The sequence below is a fragment of the Hermetia illucens genome, chromosome 2, assembly GCF_905115235.1.
Source record: "Hermetia illucens chromosome 2, iHerIll2.2.curated.20191125, whole genome shotgun sequence".
Taxonomy (NCBI): Eukaryota; Metazoa; Arthropoda; class Insecta; order Diptera; family Stratiomyidae; genus Hermetia; species Hermetia illucens.
In genome coordinates, this window is record NC_051850.1 from 168,642,225 (window position 1) to 168,659,464 (window position 17,240).

Sequence of the window (17,240 nt, forward strand, 5' to 3'; positions counted from 1 at the left end):
TCTGCATCTGGAATTATTCATTATTCGTTTTTGGAGCGTGGTGAAACAATTAATGCAGAGAAATATTGTGCCCAACTTGATGAAATGCACGAGAAATTACGTGTTCAGCGGCCTAGATTGATCAACAGAGATGGAGTGATACTGCTCCATGATAACGCCCGACCTCATGTTTCCAGAATGACGGTCCAAAAATTAAATGAATTACGATATAAGACTCTTCCTCATCCACCATATTCACCCGACCTCTCGCCAATCGACTACCACTTTTTTAAGCATTTGGATCACTTTTTGGCGGGGAAACAATTCAGCAATGAAGTAGCTGTCAAAAGTGCCTTTGAAGAATTTGTTAGCTCTAGAAACCCAGACTTTTACGAAACTGGAATAAATGCCCTTGCATCTCGTTGGGAGAAGTGCATTGAAGCTGCTGGTTCTTATTTTGACTAATAAAATTAATTTTCATAAAAGTTATAGTTTTTTGAAATTTTACTCAAATATCCGACATTTCATTTGCAACAACCTAATACATATGACGGGGCAGTTATTATCAGAGCTACATATGACGGTGTTCCATCGAGGTAGAATCTCAGAGGAATTCCGAATCAAAAGTGGAGTCTAGCAAAGTTGCATTTTGTCACACATAGTTCTTCTTCTTGTTATCGGTAAGATTCTTTTGGTGCCTTGCCTGCAAGCTCTGAAAGGGTCCAATGGACGATGCCTTCTTTCCTCAACAATGTTGACTACGCTACAAACCCTGGCCAAATGGCTCTGGATTTGAAAAATAAGGCAAGGAGAATCGGACTGAAGATCAACACCAGCAGTACCAAGGTTCTCAGTCTGACCCATAAACACATCACGCAGAACAAAGGAGGAGGAATACAACTTTTTCGGAAAGTCCTGGGGAGAACTGAAGCATATTTCGGAAAACCGACGAAGATAGCGAGTAAGAGAGTTAAAGGGCGTGTTAGACTCCACAATTACAACATCGAAGTAGGACCGCCGAAAGGCTAAAAGGAGGCTAGATATTATTGATACAATGTTATCGTAATGCAAGTACAGCAACCAACTGACAGACGGTATGAGATTATTTTCCTAAATGGTTAGTTAAAAACGACTTTCCCCATCTTCTTTTATTCCAAACCAATTCCACAACCATTCCTATGTATGCTCGAACGGAACCCATGTTTTCCTGGTCATCAACAAGCGTGCAAAGCAAACCACAATTGTTCTTCGCCGCATACTAAATTCTTTCCTCGTTCCGCCAATCCTTGTACAGAAAGGACAAAAACCATCCCTAAACACGCTTGCAATATATCCTTTCAGTCAATTTGTGATGAAAAGACTACAAGAACGTGCTGGGGGTGCCCAGGCCAGACACAAATGATATTCTCCAGACCATACAAATCCTTACATAGCTGATACGCTGACAAGCGTTGGATATATATGTATTTATCCATTTACGTGTATCCTTAACCGAAATGAAAGGAATATGTGTGTAGTTTCCGATCTGAATGTCTAGTTAGTGAATTGATGATGTGGAAATTTGAATAATTGCGGGTGCTTCAGTGATGAAATATTGCATGTATGTGCTCGTGAGTTGGGAATTTAGTTGGAATTCCAAACCGATATGTAAAATTTATATGCTCAGCCGACTTGATAACTTCATTATTCATATTAAGGTAAACGAGAATTGGCAATCAGTGACAAGTGTATTATCGGTGGAAAGGTAAATATTTCATTATATTGCTTGTTATTTGCAACGTCTGGATCAATAATTTAGCATTTTCACTTGCTTCATTTGATGGATTCGAGAGAATTTCCCATCTAGGTTGCTCTTGACCGATGCCCTACGGATATAGGTCAAGCCTAACCTTCACTCTCAGTCAGCTATTTGCGTTATTTAATTTTTCAAATATTTATAATTTATATTCCACTAAAGCCTAAATAAATCTTTCCAACCAGAGGGATGAGATGTTGCTTCTTCCGCCGCTTGAAGAAATCCCCATAATATCCTGGAACTTCGTTTACAACTCACTTCACCAGTGGTTAACTGAGTTGTTCTTTTACTATAAACAGAAACAACATTTTCGGAAAATACTAATCGAGCTCTTCCATTTGATACCCCATATGACCATACTCGGTGATATCAAAATTTACACCCCCTTTTCGCATGAATGGGAAGTCCTCTTTCAAACTCAAAACAAAATGGCGCCACTCACTGCATGTAAAGGGACACACAGCCCACAATCCATTGAGCCGCTTCCGAGTAAATCGGGTGTGACAGACAGACAGAGAGTAAACCGATTTTTATAAAGTTTTGTTTAACACAAAACCTTAAAATGAGTGGGGCGGGGAAGGAAAAAGAGGGAGTGGTAGGATGGGTGATATGCGGAACAGGGATGAGGATCAGAAGCTCAAATAACAGGAAGGTTTAACAAATTGGGAGTCGGCGTAATTGCTGATATAGAAGACTACTCTACCTTGGGAATCGAACAGACGGTTTTGTGGTTTGAGGGGTAAAAGGATCTGTGGAAACAGATGAGTCCGAAAAAGATTATCTTCAACGATCTCGATCTGCATGGCCTTGGAAACAAGAGGATTGCGATAAAATTGACATTTAATCAGAAGTCTAAGCGCATGATGGGCAAAGAATTCATCGATACGTAGAGTTTGGCAAGACTCGTAGAAGGTTGGAGAGACTGAGTGAAATTATGCGGTGTTTCCAACGATTAATTATTTGAAATAATAAAAACTTGTTGTTTCTTTTCCGTTGGTGTGAATATTTATTCTTGCAAAAACCGATATTTCGGGAACCACTTGTTCCCTTCATCAGTGCTAACATCTGTAGGCATTAAGGTTATATTTGTACTAGTCTAAATCCATACTATATACTATGATCTTATAATTATCATCATCATCAACGGCGCAACAACCGGTATCCGGTCTAGGCCTGCCTTAATAAGGAACTCCAGACATCCCGGTTTTGCGCCGAGGTCCACCAATTCGATATCCCTAAAAGCTGTCTGGCGTCCTGGCCCACGCCATCGCTCCATCTTAGGCAGGGTCTGCCTCGTCTTCTTTTCCTACCATAGATATTGCCCTTATAGACTTTCCGGGTGGGGTCATCTTCATCCATACGGATTAAGTGATCCGCCCACCGTAACCTATTGAGCCGGATTTTATCCACAACCGGACGGTCATGGTATCGCTCATAGATTTCGTCATTGTGTAGGCTACGGAATCGTCCATCCTCATGTAGGGGGCCAAAAATTCTTCGGAGGATTCTTCTCTCGAACGCGGCCAAGAGGAATACATGAGGACTGGCAAGATCATAGTCTTGTACAGTAAGAGCTTTGACCCTATGGTGAGACGTTTCGAGCGGAACAGTCTTTGTAAGCTGAAGTAGGCTCTGTTGGCTGACAACAACCGTGCGCGGATTTCATCATCGTAGTTGTTATCGGTTGTGATTTTCGACCCTAGATAGGAGAAATTGTCAACGGTCTCAAAGTTGTATTCCCCTATCCTTATTCTTGTTCGTGCTTGTGTTTGACCGGTGCGGTTTGATGTTGTTGGTTGATTCGTCTTCGGTGCTGACGTTGCCACCATGTATTTTGTCTTGCCTTCATTGATGTGCAGCCCAAGATCTCGCGCCGCCTGCTCGATCTGGATGAAGGCAGTTTGAACGTCTCGGGTGGTTCTTCCCATGATGTCGATATCGTCAGCATAGGCCAGTAGTTGGGTGGACTTGAAGAGGATCGTACCTCTTGCATTCACCTCAGCATCACGGATCACCTTCTCGAGGGCCAGGTTAAAGAGGACGCATGATAGCGCATCCCCTTGTCGTAGACCGTTGTTGATGTCGAATGGTCTTGAGAGTGATCCTGCTGCTTTTATCTGGCCTCGCACATTGGTCAGGGTCAGCCTAGTCAGTCTTATTAATTTCTACGGGATACCGAATTCTCTCATGGCCGTGTGCAGTTTCACCCTGGCTATGCTATCATAGGCGGCTTTAAAGTCGATGAACAAATGGTGCAACTGTTGTCCATATTCCAACAGTTTTTCCATCGCTTGCCGCAGAGAGAAAATCTGATCTGTTGCTGATTTGCCTGGAGTGAAGCCTCTTTGGTATGGGTCAATGATGTTCTGGGCGTATGGGGCTATCCGGCCTAGCAAGATAGTGGAGAATATCTTATAGATGGTACTCAGCAACGTGATACCTCTATAATTGCTGCACTGTGTGATATCTCCCTTTTTATGTATGAGACAGATAATGCCTCGTTGCCAATCGTCAGGCATTGATTCGCTGTCCCATACCTTGAGCACAAGTTGATGAACCACTTGGTGTAACTGGTCGCCTCCATATTTAACCAATTCGGCTGTAATTCCATCGGCTCCTGGCGACTTATAATTTTTTAGCCGATGAATTGCACGGACTGTTTCTCCTAAACTTGGTGGTGGCAGTATTTGTCCGTCGTCTTCAATTGGCGGGACCTCCAACTCGCCGATGTTCTGGTTGTTCAGTAGCTCATCAAAGTACTCAACCCATCGCCCTAATATGCCCATTCTGTCGGAAATCAGATTTCCCTCTTTGTCTCGGCAGGATGAGCATCGAGGTGTATAAGGCTTCATCCTGCTGACTCGTTGGTAAAACTTCCGCGCCTGGTGCGGTTCCTCCCTGTACTTTTCTAGTTCACAGACTTGTTGGTTCTCCCAGGTTTCCTTTTTCCGTCTGTGAAGTCGCTTCTCCGCTCGACGGAGTTCGTGATAAGTCTCTGTGCGTGCCCGCGTTGTTTGAGAATGCAACATTACTCGGTATGCGGCATTCTTCCGTTCCGTTGCTAGCTTACATTCATCGTCAAACCAGCCGTTCCGACTCCTTTTGCGACTGGGGCCAAGTATGTTTGTGGCCGTATCCATGATAACGTTCTTCAGGTGGTTGTGAAGATCATTAGTTGATGCTTCATCTCCAGGTCCTCTATTGACTGCGGTTATTGCGGCATCCATTTCCCTCTTATAGGTGTCGCGGAGGGTTGTGTTGTGGATGGCTTCAGTGTTCACTCTCACCTGATTGTCAGAGGGGATTCTAGGTGGTATTGTTATTCGAGCTCGGAGCACCATGTCAACGAGATAGTGATCCGAGTCTATATTGGCCCCCCTATATGTTCTGACATTCATCAAGGCTGAGAGGTGGCGGCGTTCGATCAACACGTGGTCAATTTGGTTGAAAGTGGTCCCGTCTGGAGAGGCCCACGTATGTTTGTGGACCGCTTTCCGCGCAAACCAGGTACTTCCAACAACCATTTCGTGTGACCCTGCTAATTGAATAGTCCGCAGTCCGTTATCATTTGTTTTTTCGTGTAAGCTATGGGAGCCAACGTATCGCCTGAATACGGGCTCCTTCCCTACTTGGCTGTTAAAATCCCCAAGTATGATTTTGATATCATATCTGGGACAGGCTTCGAGGGCTCTTTCTACTGCCTCGTAGAAGGTATCCTTCTCCGACTCTGCAGTCTCCTCTGTAGGGGCGTGAACGTTTATGAGGCTTATATTTCTAAACTTGCCTCGCAAGCGCAGAGTGCATAGCCGTTCGCTTATACTTTCAAAGCCGATAACAGCAGGTTTCATTTTTTGGCTGACTAAGAAACCTACTCCGAGCACATGGTTTACTGGATGGCCGCTATAATATATGGTGTAGTGGCTCTTCTCCAGGAAACCGGTCCCTGTCCATCGCATCTCTTGCAACGCTGTTACATCAGCCCTATATTGGGACAGGGTATCGGCTAGCTGCTTATCAGCTTCATCTCTGTACAGGGAGCGCACGTTCCATGAGAAAATGCGCAAATCGTTGTTCCTTTGTCGTTGCCGGGTCCGTCGTTTTAACATCCGTCCTATCCGAGGCTCCTGTTGTGGCTTCGTAACAGGTTGTTTTCCGTGTAGGGTTGTCAGCCCTACCCAACCCCCAACCTGGAGGACCAGTTGGTACAATTTGTCCCGTTTTTAGGCGCGGGAGACTCGCCTTCATCCTTCTCCGTCTGCAGCTTTTCGTCAAGAAAAAGCTCCCAGCGGTCACCACGTGGAGGTGGAGATAGGGTTTGGTAGTAGAGCTGTTGGTGTTGGTTCAGCAGGCATTTCCCAGGTTTTATGCTCCATCGTGGGTACCAATCCACGTTTCGCCCCGGGACCTATACTACCCTTTGACCACCTTATGGCTAAAAAAAAACTTATATCTAGGTCCTGAAAAAGAATAACAAATAAATATTTAATTACATTCTAATAGCTAATTTATCTATCCTGAAACGAGAAGAGGTTCATTTAGTTTTTAGGATTCTTAAAGAGTTTTTTAAACAATGGGGAATAGCAATTACCCAGATCTGAATTCAACCTAGTGTCAACCGGTTGTTTGTTGATGAACCAGCTTTCGTAAGCATCCAGTTGGTTGGTCTTTCTTACTTGCTTTAGAACCTTCAAATCCTCGGCGCTTACTTTATGGCCGCATTCCACCATATGTTTAGCCGCCATAGATTTAGTAGGTTTTCGGAAGTACTTGATAGCCAGCTCAGCCTACTTCATGTGCTCCCTAAATCTGGTAGTTACCAATCTTTTTGTTTGCCCGATATACACCTTCGGACAATCTGAGCAGGCGATTTTATAAATGCCGCTCATCTCCTCTACCGTTTTTCGGTCTTTTTCCCCAGCCAGCTGGGATTTTAGCTGGTAGATACGGCTTGATCCTACCAGCTGTATGTCAAACCTTTTCAATGTCCTTTGCATGTGCTTGCAGATTTGAGAAGGTGACACTTGATCGTTTTTGAGGGGTAGAGGGCAATTGTTGGCTATATAGTGTAGTGAGATTACTATGTTCTAACCTTCTCCTAATCATTGCGTCTATGGTGGCGCTGGTGTACCCGTTCTCTTTTTCTCTTTTTTCTTTGCCGTGTCCATGATGTAGAGTTCGCTACACCCGAGGTCGTTTTGAAATATTTTCCCCTGATTGTGAAATAATTTTCATTCATGCAGAGGGAAGCCAACCTCGCATATTGTTTAGCCTTTCTCCTCCATTCTGGTGTCGAACCAAAACGTAGTAGCCACTCTTCAAATTTTGTTATGGTCTCTTTTACAGGCGTACTTGGAAATAGAGCTTTGACGTCAAATGACATTAGGCGTTCATTATCCGCCAAAGTCCCTACTGCACTCAATCTATCAATCAATTCTTTCGAAATTTTGACGGATTGTTTTCCGTTAATAGAGCCCAATTTTTGGCATTCCCCGACCAACCATTTTGCAATGTTGTATGTAGGGGAGTTAGAATCTGCAATGATCTCCCTCATCTCATTGCCTGATTTGTGTATTTTTGGTTGGCATCTAATTCTAGCTAAAGAGGGCATCCGCAGCCGGGCTGGGTTATCAACCACTAAGGAGCATTATTTGAGGGCCTTCTCTACTCGTTTTATGGATCCTGGTAGCGGGTCGTTCCTTAGATCGAAGTAGTTTCCTCTAGTTAACTTTTCCATTACTAGGTTATCGTAATGTTGCTTGTCCATAATTACGATCGTATTACCTTTGCCCGCTTTTAGGTAGTATACCGGCTTCTTCTTCAGTTCTCGTACGATCTTGGTTTCTCGCTGGTTAGCAGACTTCCGAATCCTGTTTTGGTGAGCGATGGTTTTTGACATTTCACGCCGGATTTCCTCTTTTGCTTCATTGCCCATGAACTTTATAGCCCGTTCCACATCTACTACAACATTCTCAACTGGCAGGTCCGTTTTTACAGCGTAGTTCCAACCCTTGTTTAGGAGATCCATTTCCTCCTTGCTGAAACTAATAGATGATTTATTAATAACTTGGTTAGGAGTAGTAATTACGGTCGGTTTTTCCCGTCTGATGTGCGAGGAATTTTTTATCAACAGGTTGAGCTTCTTCCTTAGTAAAGTTCGTTTGCGTTCCTTTTCACATTCGTAACCCCGTTGAATTTTGAAGAAGGTAGATTCCGCACAGTTTTCTGGTGCTGCTAATTGCAAGTGTGCATTATATGCCTTCAGTGTGGGTAGATGCTAATTTTGCATGCAGCTTTGCAAAGGTGGAGAGGTTGGAGATGTCTTTCGAGCGACCTTTAGTAGCAAAAGATTCTATGCTCTTTTAGGCAGAGTGATTCCATTTTGGATGGGTAGCTATCGGACCAGAAAATGAAGCAGAAAATGAGGAGCTTAATTTTTTTTTACCTGTAGGCACCGTTACACGGTTTCGTTATATAAGGGACATGGGAGAGACGCGAATTCATTGTCACTGCGAGAGATAAAATCGTCGTGGATTTTGAGTGACATAATTCTGATGCCTCGCCCCATTTTCGGCGTTGTTCTCATGTTTCCATGGAATACGATAGTCTCGCATTTGTCGAGATTTTAGGAAAGTGTTCAAAGAGTGAAATAACGGTAAAGCTCATCTAAATAAGATTTCAGACGAAGCTGGTTTGGGAATTTTTGCGGTGAACAGGGGTAAAAAGAGAGCAAAGAGTTACAGAAAGGACTGAACCTTGAGGAATACCGGCGGAGTGAGAAGGGGACGAGGAAAGATACTGTTGCATATTGACTATAGATTTCCACCCTTCTAGAAAGCTAACAAATGGTTTACAGAGGTCCGGGTAAAAATTGAAGATCTCGGAAAGCTTATACGCAACTGCGTTTTGCTATACGGAGTCGAAAGCTCGCCTCAGGTCAAGGAGACAGGCTATGGTAGGTGTCTTCCGATTAATACCGAGAAGGGTATCAGTCTTGAGGACAAGAACTGCCTGCTCAACCAAGTGTTTAATTTGGTTGGCGAATTGGAACTCAGGGAGAGTTTTGTTTGAATCGCAGTGATCGTCGATGAGGGATTTAATGGTCAGCTCGAAAATTTTGTTGGAGGAAAATAGGAGAAAGGTAGTGATTATTGATTGAGATAAATCTTATGGAAACATTGTGAGCGCATTTTTTTAAAACTATGGAAGGACTGAACGATATCCCCTTAATAGCATGGTACCATATTTAATTCAATGAGAAGCGTGTTTTTTTATATCGAGCGTCTCCACCGGTCAACACATGTAGAACCAGCAGTAACACCTTTTCCAATACCTCCAACTTGAAGACAGGAGAGATGACAGTTGGAACCCCAATATTGGAAACCAATACCATTTTGTTTGTTTTTTTTTTTGGGGGGGGGGGGGGGGGGAATTGAATATACTTTTGAGCAGGCATATTAAAAAACAAGTCGGGAAACCGGAAGCTGAACGCTTCAGGTACGAAAGGTTTTGTGTATTTCTTAGTACGTAGCACGTAATATATCCATATATTATGTGAGAGTATCCACTTTCGAGTGATATTGACATTCATAGTCTTCAATTTTCAAAAAAGCAGCAAATTTGAGGTATTACAACTCTGTTAGTAATAGTGCTTGGTAAGATGATGCTCTATATTATAGCCTATATCGCTGCAAAATTTCATGGTACTAGGATGAACTTAAGGGGGGTTTCTAACCAATTACAAAAAATTGTAGTAATATACTATTATTAACTTGCATGGAAGGTATTTCGGAGCCCAGGCACCATATAGTGGCAGCCTCCTGATTTTTTCAGTTTTTTCGGTTTGGTAGTTTCTGAGAATGGCCCCCTTAAAGAAGTGATCACTTTCAACCCCCCGCGCTCCCCACCCTTCCAACGAATGTCAAAATTGAGATCGGCTTTGAAAAGTACTAATCGAGACCTTTAATTTGATACCCCACATGACTATATTTGATGAAAAAAAAATTTACACCCCCCTTTTGCATGTATGGGGACCCCCCCCCCCCCCCTCCTTAAATTCAACGTAAAAGGATGTAATTCACTGTATGCGTGAGCGTTCACAGTTCCCACCTTTCTACCAAATTTGGTGTCAATCGCTATGACCGTCTCCGAGAAAAATGCGTGTGACGGACAGACAGACAGACAGACAGACAGTATAGGTGTATAGGAAGGCGATCAACACTATATGCAAATGAGGTTCCTACAGCTAAACCTGAACCATTGCCAAGCGGCTCAGGACCTGCTCTCCCAGACGATATTCGAAAAGAAAATCGATGTTGCTATTATCTGCGAGCAGTACTAAAACCTAGACAGTGGAGTATGGGTCGCGGATAAGAGCGGAAAAGCAGCGATATGGACATGCGGAAATCGGGCCATAGAAGGAACCACCAAGATCCTCGAGAATGCTTCACTAGAGCAAAAATAGGCGGAATATCTATTTACAGCTGTTATGCGGGTCCAAGCCTTACGACAGAGGAGTTCCATTCTTTGGTGGAGAGGCTAGCAACATACGCACAAAACCATAGTCCTAAGATAGTGGCTGGAGATTTCAACGCATGGGCTGACGAATGGGGCAGCCGAGAAACGAACGCAAGAGGACGAATATTACTCGAAGCTCTTTCTCGTCTGAATCTTGTAGTGGCTAACACTGGATGCGTGAACACTTTTCGTAAGAGAGAAATGGGGTCCGTGATAGATGTCACTTTTGTTAGCGATGTTTTAGCTAAGGATCTGCAGTGGTATGTCAGTGACGAATATACACATAACGACCACCAGGCCATCATTTTTGAAATCAGAAATGGAAAACGAATGAAACGGTCTCGGACGAGAGCTGAAAGGTGGGCAGCTAATAGGTTTGACGAGGAGATTTTCGGAGAGGTTCTGCAGCAAAATACAGCGCTTGAAGGAAGCGCTGAAAATAAAGCTCTGCGGATTGGCGAGAAGTTGCGACGAGCATGTGACGCATCCATGCCAAGGTATGTTGTATCACAGAAGCGAGTTCCGAACTTTTGGTGGAATTCTGAAATCGGAGAATGCCGCAAGGCCTGCCTCAAGGCCAGAAGGCCTGGAATGACTCCTTATTTCAAGGGTGGTCAGTTCGATCCTACTGTATGCAGCCCCAGTATGGGCAGATGCACTGGACAATACAATAAATAAGAAAAAGATTTGAGCTGGGTATCGCATAAGTGTACTCCGAACATGCTGCGCTTACAGAACAATTTCTAATGAAGCAGCTTACGTGATAGCAGGAATGATCCCGATTGAGATTCTGGCGAAAGAAATACAACGACTTTACGATCGAACGTACCTCACCGGAGAATCTCCTGCCCGTCGGCGACAGTTCGCACGAGCTGAAACTGTCGCGGAATGGCAAGAGAAGTGGGACGAGTCAGAAAAAGGCCGTTGGACTCACAAAATCATATGGGATATCCGGAAATGAATCGAGCGACCTCACGGCGAAGTAGGTTTCGACCTAACTCGATTTTTGAGCGGACACGGAGGCTGTCGAGCATATCTGTATCGATTTGGGCGTGATGATTCGCCATATTCCCCACAGTGTGCAAACATTCCAGAGGACGCAGAACACGTCTTTTTTCACTGCCCCAGATTCGAAACCCAAAGGGCAACGTTAGAAGCTACAACCGGGGAGCACTTTACACCCGAAAATATCATGGAGCTTATGGTGAAAGCCAAGGGGACCGAAGTTGAAAAAGTGATTACAGCCATCGGAAAGAAGCTTAGGCAGGAGGAAGTCATCCGAAAGAATGAACGCGAGAGGAACACGAATGTTGACATGAGCGCAGAATAAATTCTGATCCAGCCCCGCGACGTAATACCAAATGGGAATCCCGCGGGGAGAGTGGAAGGAGAAGGAGGTGGTTTTAGTGGGTAAGAGTCCCACATAACCGTGTGGCAGGAGCCTGCGGTAGCTTTTGAAGCTTTCCACCTTCCATCGGAAAAAAAAAAAAGACAGACAGACAGACAGACAGACGGACACGTTTACACAAAACCTTAAAAACGTTGGCTATAAAAACAGATTTGACTCCACCAGATAATGAATATCGGCCTCCGGAAGCCAGTGCAAAAGCGAAATTCCAGTGGAGTGCTGCTCAAGAGATAGTATCAGAAGGCCTTACATATTCCGATACTGTTGACAAACAGGATAAGAAGGATCTCATTAACTAACAATTGATTTTAGATAAATACAACAACAAACACCTGGGAAACCATCAGAAGACGAAACCTAGCGCCTTTAAGTCCAACCAATCTCAAGAAAAGGTCGGCCAACAAAACAAAAGGATCGTAGAGCGCACGGGCTCGGACGCCAAACAACCTGTACAAACAGTGAAGCAGCAACGACCAGAAGACGAGGCATGCACTGGCGCTGGTGGATGGCAATTCCGCTAGCGGTGTGGAGTAGTGCTTAGACGGCAGATGAAAACTGAGGGATGCATAGCCTGCCACTTAAGAGGAATCAATTCTCCCAGATGGTGCATTCGCTGATATCATTGAGTGAGAGGAGTGACAGTATGAGGGTCTACAAGACGCCAAGAGGGTTGCTAAGTAAGGGTTTTTGAAGGAGCAACATTCTCCAAGGATCTTGGAAGATATGTGCAAAGTGGCTCAAAATAAATAACTCAAAGTACAAAATTTTGGAGATATCATTTAAGAGGCCCCCAATAATAATTATCATTTGGACCCACTTTGTAGTAGGTATGGTTCTTTGCAACGCTTCTGTTTCCAAGAACTGAGAACCTCCCTGAAGGAGATGACAAGCCGGTGCGACCGGCTCTCTGCGCTGTTCAGCTCTTCATTAGTGGAATCTACCATCGCCCTCAACAAGTCATCTCAGCAACCCAACACAGCAACTACATCAATTCATGAGAACCAAGAAGAACGGTCGATGGCAGAAATGGAAATTCCCACACCGAAGCCACAACAAAAAATAGCCTCAGCAATAGCATCTACACCCTCACCCCATCTAACGACAACAACAATGAATGTCACCGAACATCCAGCCCGACAGCTACAACAACTAACCACACACACCCCGATAACAACCACCACAACCACGCAGCAAGCCGCTCAACCAGCCAAATCCACCCCACCAAGGGTAAGTCAGGAAAAATGCCCGCCGCTAATTATCCGCGCTGACCCACAACCACTAAAGATATCACTAACAAAATTCTGTCCACAATCCCCAACAATATATCCCTTAAAAAAACATCAATACGCTCAACCCACATCCTCGCCACCTCCCAGGCAGATTACGATTCTGCAAAAAACCTACTTAAAGAAGGAAACCACCCCTTCTTCACGTATACTCCGTCACACCTCAAACCAATCAACCTAGTCCTCCGAGGACTAGATTTTACATACTCTCCCGATGAAATCCTCAAGGAGCTACACCGCCTCGGCATCTCCGAAGCCATCAGCGTTCGTCAATACGAGACTAGCTCCTCCCGACGAAACACGAAACCCCTCCACCTCTTCCTTGTAACGTTTTCCCCCAAATTCCAGCAGGCCACTCTCACGAAAGCCAGGGCGATGTTTCACTGCATCGTGAAGTTCGAAGCCGTCCAGCTACACGAAATCACCCAATGCCGGAACTGCCAGCGCATTGGGCATGCAGCGTCAAATTGCAATCTGGCTTACCGTTGCGTTAAATGCAACACCCCTCACGGGCCACGACAATGCCCAAAGAAGCAGGAAGAAAATCCATCCTGCATCAACTGCGGAGCCAACACTCATCCGGCTAGTTATCGCAACTGCCCGATGTTCGTGCAAGCCCGCGCCCGCCAAACACAACAATCACCCCCCACAAAGCATAACCCTGCTCCACCAACCAAACCCGGTCCCCAACCAACACCCGTTCAGGTCCCCGCCCCGTACAACCCTACGTCCCCACCACTCTCTTACGCTGCGATGGCCAGGAACGCCTCGCGCCCAGTCCCCACCTTTGACCTCGGCTCCGAGATCCACTCCCTCTTCAACACCTCCACCACCCAACTAGCCTCCCAACTCACCTCATTCCTCCCCACATACAACTCCCTTTCCTCGCCGATGGAGAAGAGACTCGCTCTCCTCTCCTTCCTCTGCCAAGTGTCCCCCAGTAATGTCCACTAAAGTGGTATTACTGAACGTAAATTCGGTGGTCAGTCGACAAAAACGTCACGATCTAACTAATTTCTTGTCCGTCCACAAACCTAACCTACTCCTCACTGAATCCAAACTGCACCCAAGGCATAAGCTGCACATCCCCAACTATACCACCTTCCGCTCCGACCGTGTTGACCGCCCAGGCGGAGGCACAGCCATACTAGTGGCAAATCCCCTAGACGCTCAACGGGTCTACATCCCAAACACTATTGCCCCATCCATGGAGCTAACCATTGTCTCCATCGCCACACCTTCCTCCATCACATTCCTAGGTAGCCTCTACTGCCCCGACCAAACCCTCAATCCCGCTGACATCTCCAACCTTACACAATACCTCAAAGCCCTCCCAGTCAGCCGAAACAAGCGTTTCTCCCTTGTACTAGGGGGCGACCTAAATGCCAAATATAACACCTGCTATAACACCACTATAAATGCCAATGGCAATAGGTTAGCCAACTGGTACTCACAACACTCCCACCCTCTACAGCTCACCCTCCTCCCCACCAACCCCCACCAACCAACCTACCACAGGCAAACTACCCACTCCTTCATTGACCTCTTCCTGGTAAGCAACCACCTTCTCGTACACCCCAGCACGCCTACCTCCCCCCAAGACCTCCCCACCATCCCCGGCTTGAGCGACCATGACGGAGTGGTTCTCCACTTCAATATCACCGACCGCCTCCCCAAATCCCAGCCTAAATTCCTTCCCAACTACGCTGCCACTAACTGGCAACGCCTCAACTACAACCTAGCCGACAAACTCTCGACCATCCGCCTCCCGTCCAATCCGTCTCCTACCGAAATCGATTCAGCCGTGGAAAAGCTCACGGAATCCACACAAAAGGCTTGCGACGAAACCATCCCTCTCAGACCACTAAACTACCAGGGCCTAATCACCCTGCCACCACACATCCTAGACCTCATCAAACAAAAATCAACCCTACGACGCCAACTCCACAGGCACAGGTACGCTCCTCAATTTAACTTTCTCAAGTCACAAATCCACTCCCTCACACAACGCATCCAATCCCAGATCCAGACGCTATACGCTGATCACTACGCGGTAAAGCATGCGAACATCTCGCTTAATCAGCAAACATGCAATAAACTCCGGGGTACCTGCCCCCGACTAGCCAAACCCCGCTCAGCCAGCGTCCTCCCACACAACACCTCACCCAAAGCCCACGCCGACCTGATTGCTAACAGCTTTCTAGCCGCCCACCACACCACCCAACATTTGTCCGACCCACCCACAGAAACAGCGGTGCGCCAACACATACACAACATCACTACCACGCCAGCCATCCACACCGAATTCCCGATCCCACCATCCGAACCTACAACACCCTACTGGTTACCAATACAAGCCGTCACACCCCAAACAGTCGAATCCATTATCCTCTCCCGAAATAATAAAAAATCTACAGGACCCGACCACATCCCCATCACCATCCTCAAAAAATGCGCCAAAACCCTAAGCCCCTTTCTCGCCCAACTCTTCAATCAATGCCTCCTCTCTGCACACTTTCCCACCCCATGGAAACGAGCCCACATCGTCCCAATCCTAAAAAAGGACCAGCCTTCAGCTTCCCCGGGCAGCTACCGCCCCATCGCCCTCCTCAACGTGACATCGAAAATTTTCGAACACGTCATCCACGATATCATGCTCCAACACATCACCGACCACGCCATTATCCCCCCCTTCCAGTTTGCCAACAGGCGCGGCCACGGCACCTCACATGCCCTCCTAGTCCTCAAAACCGACATCCTATCCCAACTAAACAACAACATCCCCACCACAGCTTGCCTCCTCGATATCCAGAAAGCCTTCGACGCGGTCTGGCACGACGGCCTCACCTACAAACTCTCCCACACTTTCAAATTCCACCCACAATTATGCAAACTCATCCTTAACTACCTGTCTGATCGCCAATCCTTAGTCCGTATCCACGATACCCTGTCCGACCCTTACAGTCCTCCCGCAGGCATCCCCCAAGGCTCAGTTCTGTCAGCAACCATCTTCTCCCTATACAACGCCGATATCCCACTCCAGCACCCTACCAACTCCCCCCAAGCAGTCAAAACCATCCAATACGCTGACGACTTGATCCTCTACACCTCTTCCCGGAGAATAAAATCCGCCCAAAACCGCATCAATACCTCAATCCAAACCCTCAACAAATTCCTCCAATCCTGGAAACTCCTACTCAACCCCTGCAAATGCGAAGCCATCGTCTTCCGCGGTAGAGCCACCTTTACCCGCAAGATGCTGGCCGACACCCGCAACCTCACTATCAAGATCGGACCTTCTACCATTCCCTCCGTCAAATCCACTAAATACCTGGGAATAACCCTCAATATCCGCCTATCACCCATACCCCAGGTAAATTCCATCATTTCAAAGACCCTAACAGGACTAAAAACCCTATGGCCCATCCTTAAGAAAGACTCCGCCATCCTCCCCAAAGTGAAACTCTACTGCTATAAGCAGCTAATCCGTCCCTTAATTACATATGGATTCGTCGCATGGTGTGACGTCTCCTCAGCTCAAATGGAGCGCCTTCGGGTACGCGAAAGGAGGTTCTTCCGCCTCTCCCTTTCCCAGTCCAATATCCACTCCAACCAAGCTGTCTACGACGAGGTAAAGTGCTCCCGCATAGACCAGATCCTCCTTACCTCACTAACCAAATTCCTCATCAAATGTCAAGCCCATGAAAACAACCTCATCCAGTTTTACTCCCACATACGCAACCATAACACTAACCCCACATACCGCCACCATCCCCTCCCTTCAGACCTCCTAACCCTTTCCTCCCAAAACAGCAGTTATCGCGGCGGGAAGATGATCATATTCAACCGCCCATACGATCGACATCGCCCTGGCCTCGTCTACTCCACCGCCCAATAACACCACCTTCCCCTATATGTATCCTTCCTCCATCCATTCATGCAACACAATTATCCAACGAACAAACAACAATATAAGAGGGGTTTTTCCTGACTTTCCCCTCTATAGCATTAGCCATAGGATAAATTAATACCACCGTAAATTAAGTCTAGTATTAAGCAAAATGTTAATTTCTAGGTAAAGTTAAGCTGTTAGAGATAAGCCTAGTATTAATTTTAGTCATAAACTACCTGTAACAAAATCAAACAAAATAAATTGAATGTGTTAAGAAAAAAAAACGCTTCTGTTGATCAGTTCTGAATTGCTTGATTGATATTCTCGTTAAGAGCTTCCAGAGGATGCAACTTGTTTACATAAACC